Genomic DNA, 12,819 nt, shown 5'->3' with positions numbered 1-12,819 from the left:
GTCTATAGATGTTAAGTATGTGTTGTAATTTTAGAAGCGCTTTGACAGTTATTAACACGTGTCGGCCCTATGACATTCGCGAATATCCACTTGCAGAAAACATCCTGTGTTGGTTTAACATGAATTAGTAAAGGTTAATTAGGGATGCCAAACACGATAATTAATGAAAGAAAAGTAGTCAAAACACTGTCATTTCGAATTCCTGCCGAGGACATCACACCCCTACACGCTAAGGTCGGGTGAGAAACCTTCTCATCAAAGAAAAGACACAGTCAAGACACTGACTTTTCGGTATGTAGCTATAATTATCAGTTTATTACATTGCTGAAGATGCATTTTGAATCAAACTCAATTAAATGAGCAAAACTATACGTTTCTGGACAATTGAGATCTGCCTAGATATGCACGTTTCGTTTTATTATTCTGCAATCCATTTTTAGTATTACCCGCTGGCCCGGCCCCACTTTTCTTGGCCCGACTTTTAGGCAATCCCCTGACTGTACCGATATAAGAGCGAGACGAGGTCTTCTTGTTACGACCTGATTTGTGTCTTGTCCCAGATTCAAGACATTGAACTGTTACAATACTGGACGTTCGTGAGTGCACTGAATCTTGCATGGTTCATAGCTGATTTCACAATTCAGTTCTGTACGTACCGATTTCTCAACAGAAGTAACAGAATAAATATACCAAATTATTGATTCATTGTTATAGGTTTCCCCGTTGTATATTATCAATACGGATTGCTGAATATCTATTCTAACCCGGATCTTCACGGGTAGCAACGTCAATGAACCATGACGTACGCGTATACAACGACAATGTTTACGTTCTGAAGGCAATCACAGTACTACATGTGTCCTGTGGCAAGGTCCTGACACTCCCGTGGCAACATTCATCGTAAGTATACAACGACAATGTTTACGTTCTGAAGGCAATCACAGTACTACATGTGTCCTATGGCAAGGTCCTGACACTCCCGTGGCAACATTCATCGTAAGTATACAACACTTCACTTGGCTGTCGTTGACAAAATATACGGACGTTGTCATGTCCTTTGACATATGTTTGTCACGATTTCATGCCATTGATATGAATATATATTAATATTTCTTTATATGACGCTCTTTGAAATTGTAGTAGAACGAGCATGCTTGATTGTACCCACAACGTTGTGAAATGTAGAACCTAAAGGCTGGAGGTGTTGGACTATTGCTTGACATAAGCGATCCAGGCTATAAACCATGATCCCTGATCTCCATGTAAAGATCGAAAAGTGATAGCATCGCCTATCATGTTGGTTGGTTTGGAGTGTAACCCAATTAGGATCGATGACATGCATCGACCAAGTCAGCGAGCCTGATACTTACGTTTTGCTCTTGACTCCAGATGATTATCTGCAACGCTGACACAAATTAGTTCAGTATTTGTTCCCTAAACTTCAGTCCTGTTGATTTAGTGTCACTTGCAAATTAATATACACCTTGTTGTGGTTATTCTACTCGTTAATTCCCTGAAGCGGTGGTGACGTTAATTTCAGTAAAATGATCAAAGTCTGTGTATTGGCAAAGGAAATCAACTTGATAGGGTCAAACAGATCTGAGATATGTACTAAACAAATAATATTTGTGGAGGGCCGCCTGATATAGCTGGAATATTGCGACATTACACAACAAACATATCTAAAATAGATTTAGCTCTGTATTGTAATTATTTTATTTTATACTATATACATAATTAGGTGGGTGAGGTGAAATGGGGTTTAACGCCGCCTCGTTCAAGATAATTGCACTTGTGTAGCGACGTTCATGCACGTGTGCGTGTGGCTGTTTGTACTAGTCAAGACTAATGTCAATTTAATAGCCTACTGAGATACACACATAATACCTCACAGAAAACTGACTCCAAGCCAACCAGTCCTTGTTTCAGCCCCTTAATGCCGAGCACCAGCCAGGGTAACAAGAACCATCTTTTAACGTCTTTTGGTATGACGCGGCAGGGGTTCTACAACAAGACTACGGAGGCGGTCCTATACATTATTACAACAATCTGGCACTGCAACATTTGTGTACATTTGGTTTTGAAATAATATACACTAGATGGAGAATAACTGACACATATGAACATTAACAACATTTGGCTACGTTTTATAATACAATTATTGTCTAGTATGGAACCAAACAAAGAAAGCACAGTTAACAGTTTACCTCGCCAATGCCATGTGTGAACCGGAATGGTCAGTTGGACCCCAACTTTATTCAACTATCAGGCGTTGGTTGATGGAGCCACCAATATTAACAGACATAATATTGTTAAAGAGTAAGTGAGTGTGGTTTTATGCCGCATTTAGCAATATTCCAGCAAGATCACGGTGCAGGACATCAGAAATGAGCTTCACACATTGTACCCATATGGGGAATCGAACCTGGGTCCTCGGCGTAACGAGCGAACGCTTTGATCATTAGGCTACCACACCGTCGTTATTGTCAATGATCTATTTCTCCCTTCTCACTTCGCGAATACGTTCAACATATTCAGGCAATGTGACAATAGTTCATTGTCTCCCCCCATCGTCATTTGTACCTTCAGACCAACATTACTTTCATTTCATTTCATAGGTAGCTGGGGAGCGTCCAACCTGGAATTCCCACGTGGCCAGTACCATAAGAACAATCTCATCATCATAATGTTCCACTACCAAAAGTACCATATTGGAATATTGTCATAATTTCAGATGCAAGATCGGTGATGTGTATCTGTTTATGCATAAAGATTCAAAATGACAAAACACTCACCACAATGCAGTATGACAGAGGGATGACTTCAACTTTCCAATAGTCAACTTCCCCTTCATGTCGAACAATATTCCGGCAGCTCCAGCCTTCGGTGTTTACGTTTTAACTTTTGAGATACAATCGGGCATGCTCTTCCTACCAAGATTTCAAAGGGCGACTCTTGCCCAGGATTTGTTTGATCAAAGTTACAACATTCAAGTCCCCAGTAAAGCTTTCAAAACGTTTTATGGGAGACATGTGAAAGACATTTCCTAATTTGACGCATCAGTGACAAAAAGTGTCCGATGCAATTTCCTATTTCGACCTGTACCATGTGTTTTCATGCTTTTTTCATGTGAACAATTGACTTGTCTTTGCATGTGTTTTATGACGGGTGCCACCGTTTGGGCAGGATATGCCCACCTTTTAGCTGACACCTGGTATACTCACTATTTGATAGTGATTCATAAACACATGCTCATGATATACTCGGAATCGTACAATCGACGCTGCAGAGATGATGAATGTGGAAAGGGTTTTGTCATTTTTATTTATTGCGTGTGCATGTGTTTGTGACTTATGCGACAGGTCAGGCAGGATATGCTCAACTTATCGCGAACATCCGGTATGATGAATATTTAAAAGTGATTCATGAACAGATGCTCATGGTATAGTCGGAATCGTACAATCGCTTTTGGCCAAGATTTCGTATAAATATGGTATTGCTTATATATTTCTCCACATTTACACCAGCAGCAAAATCCTGGGCAATCAGACAGCCAAGTTTCTCATACAAACACTCGTATTTCAAGATTACTACAATTCATATTTTTTTAAATCTCTGAATTACTACATTGCAGAAAATTCTAAACCCAGTAGGTCATGTGGTCTCCCAAACTCGTCAAACAGGTGATCATCAGCTAAGGGCCCTTGCCCCCTCTACACGCAGCCAAGACAGTAAATGGGACTTCTCCCAGGATTATTTAGGGGCATACTATGTCGCTTAAGATACTGTGTTTGTGCCAAAGCTGGCCATGCGCTGACACGGTGTTAGACAGTCTCATTAAATCCATTGCATAATCTCCATTTCATATTTACATTTGAATGCAAAATCACACATTGACGTTTCGAGTGGGAAGATACTGGTCCTGAGCAGCAAAGAGAAAGTGTTCTGATTCGCTTCATCCACGCGAACAACTATCCAGGGTTGCTGATCTTCTCAACCCACCTCACATAAACGTATGTCGTGATCGTTCAGAGATCCTTTCCTTGATTACTCGAGGCTGTGCCGATTTGATATTGACACTCATTTCTGTACCGTCCAGTAGTACAGAACAATCAACAAAATATCATTTTGATTTTTATTGTAAACATTTGGATGTGCATTAATTAGTTTCTAGCTGCTCCAGGGAATTAATTGTTGCATGTTAAACACTAAATGTTGAGTAGAGCGTGATATTCACTGGAGCGGCGCTATCGTGTTATTCGGTAAACAAATCCATTGTATGTTTAAATATGTATTAGTCAAACGAACGTGTGCGACACGACAGGCTGGGGTCGCTGTGGACATAAATGTGTGTCTCCGTGTTCCACTCTTCCTGGCTGATTTCTTAGGTATTTGTGGTACACAGTGACTGGTTCTTGATGTGTGAACGATTATTAACATTGTAACAAAATACGCTTTTTGAGATGGAAATAAAATCAACAAAACTATTGCATTCCCCGGCTGTCCACGAGAGATTATCCGCTCTGAGGTCCGCGCGTAGTATATATATACTTCAGTCAGGATCCTGAGTCTCTACCCCAAGGCTTTGTTAAATCGCTTACGATGGTCTGGCTGCTTGGGTGGTCACGTTCGAAACTCAGGTTTCGTTAGTAAGTGGTTACGGGACATTGTTCAAGACACTGTCTTGATTCTGATTTAGTCTGGTTGTACTGAACTAAACTTAGTAACTAGGGTTTGTAATACTTAGTTTTTCTAGTAATCCGCAGATAACCAGCTTTCCCGTGATTGCCTAGCTACTTAGTAACTAGTGTTACCAATACTCCATTTTTCTAGTAATCTGTTGATAACCAATCTTCCGGTGATAGTCTAGCTGTTTGTATTATTTTGAATTTTAGTATTTCCTTGTTCAGTCAAAGTGGCTGAATCGTTATTCGAACTAGTTTAATTTTATTGGCAAAGTAATTTAGTTTAGGGATAGTTTAGTCACACAAAAAACTCCACAGCTGCTGTAGCCTTTTACTTCACACGTTCGTTTGACAAATGCATGAATATATAATTGTTTTTTTACCGAATGATCAGATAGAGATGCGCTGGTGAATTTAATCAGCAACTACTCTCTGGAACAGCAGGAAACAAGTACATTAATGGTCCCGAGAAAATATCCCTCGCTGTGGACCATCATGTGTGTCTCCGTGTTCCACTCTTCCTGTCTGATTTCTTAGGTATTTGTATTACACAGTGACTGGTTCTTGATGCATGAATGATTATTAACACTGTAACAAAATACGCTTTTTGAGATGGAAATAAAATCAACAAAATCATTTCCATAGTTTACCTCTTTTCCATTCCAATCCGACTATATCATAAGCATGTTTTTAGGAATCATATCAGGTTAGAGCGTATCCACCACAAACACATGCAGATGCAAGTCAGGTATTTGCAAGTCAAAGACATACATGTACAGTTACCACATTGAAATAACACAACTTTATACGAAGCTTCTGAAATAAACTTAGGGGAGAGCTGGTTTCGTGTATTAGAGGAAAGCGCTGGGATATGCATGCATATATTTACAAAGGATTTATCAGACCGATTATAACTAGATTTGATTGAGAAATTTAAATCAATTAGACGTATATTTCTTAGAACTGATAAGTACATGTAAATCTTCCATGAACTGATATTTAAGCATCTTCGGGAATTATAACATGGTGCCCCGATTTTGATTTCAGTGGAGGGTACGGGTGGCCCAGTCGTCTAAGGCGCTGCGATTCGCTATGCCTTTGGGCACGCCAGAAACCTATGATTGTGGGTTCGAATCCCGGTTCGCCCCGATTATGTTTCTAGATTTGTCAGCACCATACCAGTGCTCGTGTGTATTACCAAAGTGGTAAACGTCTGAGGCCTGCATCACTTAAGGCTTTCCTCCCGAAAAAGGCTGACTCACTCACAATGAGCAATGAAACTTATGAAAATAATTTTTCTCGACATGATATGTACACATTATATTTTCGCCGGGCATATAAACAGTGCATTTTCTTACTTATTTGTAATCCAATGTTATGAAATCCACCGATGTGTATAATTAAAAAAAATGAAACGAACTTATAAGAAAATATTTCCCAGTGACAATATCAAATTATTATCTATCCAGTGTCATGAAATTGAATGCTACCATGACTTTGAAGGACAATCTAATTTCACTGGTTAATTTTACTAAATTTGATTGTGTGACTGTGAGTGAGTGAGTTGGGTTTAACGCCGCTTTTAACACTATTCCAGTTATATCACGGCGTGTCAGCTTAATGTGGGAGGAAAGCCCGAAGTGATGCAAGTCTCGGACGTTTACCACTTCGGTGACACCAACGAGCACGGGTATGGTGCTGACAAACCTAGAAACATAATTGGGGCGAACCGGGATTCGAACCCACAATCATAGGTTTCTGGCGTGCCCAAGGGACGCAACTCTGCACAGCGAATCGCGGCGCCTTAGACAATTTAAGAGATAACCGCTTCACATCGCGTAGGAATATTGTTCACGTTATGACCCCGGCATAATGTAAACATGTTAGACATGGACGCGAATTTTGAATGAGAGCCGTTTGTAATTGCAAAACATATACAAATAATAATATGCGACTATATAATCAATCAATCTCAAATAACAACAAAACGATTACACGGTCACTGTTTGGTGATCGAAAACTGAACTCACGATGTTCGGCTATCCTGTAGAATATTGATCAAAATACTGCCCAAAGTAGTAGAAGTACGGTTGCTGTCACTGTCCCCTCAAGTATTATACCATTCGTGTTTCTTGTTTCTTAGAGTATCGATGCTCGAATGTCTGGCTTATTTCAAATTGGAAACAGTAGTGTGGTTATCAACAACAACTTTTGCAATTATGATAAGGATAATAGGATTTTACTGTGTTGAATTTGTGCACTCTGCGAGACTCATTTGAAAAAGGGATATTTTCTCGGGACCATTAATGTACTTGTTTCCTGCTGTTCCAGAGAGTAGTTGCTGATTAAATTCACCAGCGCAACTCTATCTGATCATTCGGTAAACAAAACAATTATATATTCATGCATTTGTCAAACGAACGTGTGAAGTAAAAGGCTACAGCAGCTGTGGAGTTTTTTGTGTGACTAAACTATCCCTAAACTAAATTACTTTGCCAATAAAATTAAACTAGTTCGAATAACGATTCAGCCACTTTGACTGAACAAGGAAATACTAAAATTCAAAATAATACAAACAGCTAGACTATCACCGGAAGATTGGTTATCAAGAGATTACTAGAAAAATGGAGTACGACACTTTATTCAGATGTATTGTAGGCCATAGGCCCATGATACAATGGTTACAGTGTGGTAATGGGAGTTGGATATCCCAACAGACTTTGCCTTAGATTCATAGCTTTCAGAATATACATGGCTAGTTTCTTAACAGTAAATGGGTTGGTAGATGACATTAAAATATTGTACTTATGTCTTGTCGGGAACTCATAATAATGCAAGGATATATATTCTGACCTCAAAGCTTGATAACAATCACAAATTAAAATAAAGTGATACTCATCTTCGATATAACCATGTTTACAGACAGTACAAACTCTTTATTCTCTAGGTTCCTTGTTATGTCTACCTGATTCAATTCTTAGATGATGAGAACTACATCTGAAACGTGCCATAATACTTCTAAATTTATCACATGATAGCCTTGTAATATACATTTCAACACCAAATGTTTGCTTATACAAAGAATAATAATATGATTTCGAACTTTCATGTATAGCTGAATGCCAGTCTTGTTGGTACGATAATTTTAGCCTCACAAAAAAATCCTTTATGAACAAAGGTATATTTGCAACACACTGTTGATCCCATATAAAACCAAATCCTGCTGACACAATTATGTGTCTAATTTTGGAAACCCAGTTTACTTTACCATTACTTGCAGTTGCATATTATAGCATTTCTTTACATATCTAGATTCTGGCATTTTCAAAATTTTGCACCAATATTTAACAACTCTTTTATAAGCATAAATGTATAGAGGATATCGGCCATATTCACCTCTTATATTGGATTTGAGGTGGAGACCTTAACACCTAAAAAGCGCTTACAAGCCATCATGTGGATACTTTCAATATCATTACAAATTTCAGGACTCAGACCCCATATTTCTGCTCCATATAGCAAAATTGGGCTAATTTTGGTATCAAATATTTTTAAAAATAAATCAAAGGGTATTGGCTTAAAGTTGGACAGAGATTTCAGTATGCCACATAGTACTTTCTTAGCTTGTAGTGCTGCAACCTTAATATGTTTACCCCATGATAAAGTTCTTGTAAAAGATAAACCTAAATATTTGTACGAAGTTACACACTCAAGACTGGAACCATCAAAGTTCCATTTCTCATACTTTGATAAAACACCACCTTTTTTAAAAACAATGACTTTAGTTTTTTCCAGATTAACACACAAATGGTAGGTATCACAAAAATATTTTAACGTATCAATACGTTTCTGGAGACCATAAACAGTGTCAGAAAGCAAAACAACATCATCTGCAAATAATAACAAAAATAGTTGAATAAGTTCAGGATGAAGCTGTATGCCTGTTGAACAAGATAATTCTATATCCATTGCAAACTCATTTATAAGCATAGAAAATAATAATGGACTTAAGACGCATCCCTGCCTTAAGCCAAGAGGACAATGAAATTCTTCAGAGAAAATATTATTTGACCTTACACTAGCCTTAACACACTTATATATAGACTTTAAAGAAAGTAAAAACTTGGTGGATACACCCTGCTGCATTAATATAGACCACAATTTAGACCGATCAACAAGGTCAAAAGCCTTTTTAAAATCTACAAATAATGCATAAATTTTGCCATGCTTTTTTGCTAAATAACGCTGAATGACTGCTTGTAAAATATAAATGTTGTCTATTGTACTATATTCTTTACGAAAACCAGCTTGGGATTCCACAATTTTATCATATGCACTGGACCAAAAGGATAGCCTGTTATTTAAAATTGAAGTATAAAGTTTACTAAATACACTCAAAAAGGTTATTCCTCTATAATTATTGGGTAAGGAGGGATCACCTTTCTTATGTAATGGAATTATTATGCCAGTACACCAAGAATGTGGAAAGCTACCTGTGTCAAAAATAATATTAAAGACAAGTTCAATATATGAGACTAAAATATCCTGAGCCGCCACAAAGAACTCTGGTATTATATGATCGAACCCTGCAGACTTTGAACATTTAAGCTGTGAAATTGCTTTTAATATTTCCTCTCGGGAGATAGGTGAATCTAAAATGTTCTTAGAGACATCATCAGTTAAGGTATTTCCACATGGTTTAACAACGTCATCAAAACACTCATTGTCAACTTCACCAGCATCTTCTTGTGGGTCTGTCGAATAAACAGAACTATTAAACAAATCATTAAAATGCTCATACCACATGACTGTAGATATAGGTGATATATTATTACTAGATGATAAACAATCTCTCAATATTCTCCAAAAATATTTAGCATTATTTATGTGTGACAATAATTTAACTCTAATATTCTCAGCATACAGTCTCTTTTTGTTCCTAAGAATAGTTGTGTACAGATTACGGGCTGTAATAAAGTTCTGAAGAGATATATTGTCCCTGAGTTGTCTGAATACTTTCAAAAGTCTATCTCTTTCCATCCTGGAGTAAACACATTCCTTATCATACCAAGGTTGTGACTTCGGTTTTATGGACAGATCCCTTTTCATACAGTCAGCTGCGGAGCATATAGCTGTGGTAAGTTTGTCTATAGCTGCATCAATATCAGTCATAGCTACGTCAGAGCATGATATTAACATATTTAAAATACCTGGTGACATAAGGTTGTCCCTAAAATCAGACAGCTTGTCAGTGTCCCACATATATTTATAACTGGCACTTGCACCAGCACGTGCTTCTTGCCTCTCTGCATGTGCTGCCGACTGAACACGTGATTGAAATGAACATGAGACCTGTAAGTGGGGGGATTCCCCTCTCAAAACAATATTAAAGCTATCACACAAAGAAAACAGGTTGCTGGAAGCAATAATATAGTCAATCACACTTGTTCCTGTGGAACTAATATAGGTAAAATCACCTGTACCTGCATCACGACCCACTCTTCCATTAAATATATTCAGATTCAAAGTTGCACGGAGATCCAACAATTTTCGGCCATACTTGTTGATTTTTTTGTCACATGAATGCCTAGTAATATTGAGACTATCACACATAAAATCAAAGAAATTTATATTTAAGTGTTCGGCTATATCATCATTTACAAAATCCACATCTGTGCCTGTCCGAGCGTTAAAATCGCCACCAAGAATTATATCAACATCGCCCACTTTCTGCAGGACATCAAATAAATCTTCTTGAAATAAAGTGATACCACATCTACAGTTCCTCCTGTCATACCATGACGACCCATCTGGGTTAATATAAACTGAACACAACAAGATATCTTTTTCATGAACAAATAAGGACTTATTAAATGCAATGTATACCGCATTTGGAGTATTGGAAACACTAGTTACTAAGTAGCTAGGCAATCACGGGAAAGTTGGTTATCTGCGGATTACTAGAAAAACTCAGTATTACAAACCCTAGTTACTAAGTTTAGTTCAGTACAACCAGACTAAATCAGAATCAAGACAGTGTCTTGAACAATGTCCCGTAACCACTTACTAACGAAACCTGAGTTTCGAACGTGACCACCCAAGTAGCCAGACCATCGTAAGCGATTTAACAAAGCCTTGGGGTAGAGACTCAGGATCCTGACTGAAGTATATATATACTACGCGCGGACCTCAGAGCGGATAATCTCTCGTGGACAGCCGGGGAATGCAATAGTTTTGTTGATTTTATTTCCATCTCAAAAAGCGTATTTTGTTACAATGTTAATAATCGTTCACACATCAAGAACCAGTCACTGTGTACCACAAATACCTAAGAAATCAGCCAGGAAGAGTGGAACACGGAGACACACATTTAGGTCCACAGCGACCCCAGCCTGTCGTGTCGCACACGTTCGTTTGACTAATACATAAACATACAATGGTTTTGTTTACCGAATAACACGATAGCGCCGCTCCAGTGAATATCACGCTCTACTCAACATTTAGTGTTTAACATGCATTAATTCCCTGGAGCAGTTAGAAACTAATTAATGCACATCCAAATGTTTACAATAGTAGTACTTTGACATACGAGTGTTTGTATGAGAAACTTGGCTGTCTGATTGCCCAGGATTTTGCTGCTGGTGTAAAAGTGAAGAAAAATATAAGCAATACCATATTTATAAGAAATCTTGGCCAAAAGCGATTGTACGATTCCGACTATACCATGAGCATGTGTTCATGAATCACTTTAATATTCGTCATGCCAGATGTTCGCGATAAGGTGAGCATATCCTGCCTGACCTGTCGCATAAGCCACAAACACATGCACAATCAATAAATATAAATGACATAACCTTTTCCATATTCAATGGAAATCTCTGTAGATTGTAGGATCCCGAGTATATCATGAACACGTGTTTATGAATCACTATCAAATAGTAATGATACCAGGTGTTCGTGAAAGGTGAGCATATCCAGCCCCAACGGTGGCACCCGTCACAAACACATGTAAAGGCAAGTCAATTGTTCACCTAAAAAAAAGCATAAGAACACATGGTACAAGTCGAAATAGGAAACTGCATCGGACATCATTTTTGTCACTTTACGTCAAATTTGGAAATGTCCTTCACATGTCTCCCATAAAACGTTTTGAAAGCTTCACTGGGGACTTGAATGTTGTAACTTTGATCAAACAAATCCTGAGCAAGAGTCGCCCTTTGAAATCTTGGTAGGAAGAGCATGCCCGATTGTGTCTCAAAAGTTGTAAAACGTAAACACAGAAGACTGGAGCTGCTGGAATATTGTTCGACATGAAGGGGAAGTTGACTATTGGAAAGTTGAAGTCATCCCTTTGTCATACAGTCTTGTGGAGAATCTGAATCGTTATTCATAAATCTAAATCTGAAACAAATGAGGCGGACACACTGGCCTCCTATATTTCTAGTTCAGATAGGTTAATCAGTGGAAGGGAATTGGCTATTGGATGGTTATTGGACGATATCAGATCATCAATGTACCTGAAGCTTAAGTTAAACTTCTTGGCCAAATTAACATGTTTTGACTTTGCCAATCCGTGTAGACATTCCGATTCATATGCATACAAAAACAGATCCACAAGAATGTGAACACAATTGGTGCCCATGGGGATTCCGCCTTCTTGCCAAAATACCTTACCCCCAAATTTTACATTAATGTTATCAAGTCCAGCATTTCACATAGTTTCCTCAGTAATCTTCAGATAGCATTTGCTTTCAATTTTGAAAAAATTACCTGAACCTCTGAATATGGGTACGTAACTGTATCAGTGTTCATCATTTTTGTAACAAAAGACCATTGAATCAAGGACTAAAGTGTGTCACGTGGGATAGTGGTGTACAAAGTTGAAAAATCAAATGTTTGTAAAGAATAGAATGTCAAGTCAATTGTTCACCTGAAAAAAACGGAACATTTGCAACAAGTTAAAAAAGGGAACTGATCTGACATGATTATTTTCTTTGATGCAACAAATTTTGAAATGTCCTCCGCATTTTTACCGTAAAACGGTTGTGAAAGCTTTGCTGGCGACCGATTTAAGTTTGATCAAGCAACTTTTGAACAAGAGTCGGACGGCGTTCTTTGAAATCACTTTGAAATC

The 12,819-nt window shown here is 38.1% G+C and overlaps 1 protein-coding gene across 1 annotated transcript in view; it reads left to right on the top strand.

The window, feature by feature from the left end:
- The first annotated feature begins 918 nt into the window (after nt 1-918).
- LOC124114711 (asparagine synthetase [glutamine-hydrolyzing]-like) overlaps nt 919-12,819 on the top strand; it is a 31,657-nt gene continuing 19,756 nt past the window's right edge. Inside the window, exon 1 of the mRNA XM_046475411.2 lies at nt 919-996. The gene's annotated coding sequence lies outside the window, so the exon portion shown is untranslated. The remainder of the gene's footprint in view (nt 997-12,819) is intronic.

Source organism: Haliotis rufescens, unplaced genomic scaffold (genome assembly GCF_023055435.1).
Source record: "Haliotis rufescens isolate VD_foot unplaced genomic scaffold, xgHalRufe1.0.p SCAF_10, whole genome shotgun sequence".
Classification (NCBI taxonomy): domain Eukaryota; kingdom Metazoa; phylum Mollusca; class Gastropoda; order Lepetellida; family Haliotidae; genus Haliotis; species Haliotis rufescens.
Note: the sequence above shows the minus strand (reverse complement) of the source record. Positions and strands in the feature narration are given on the sequence as shown.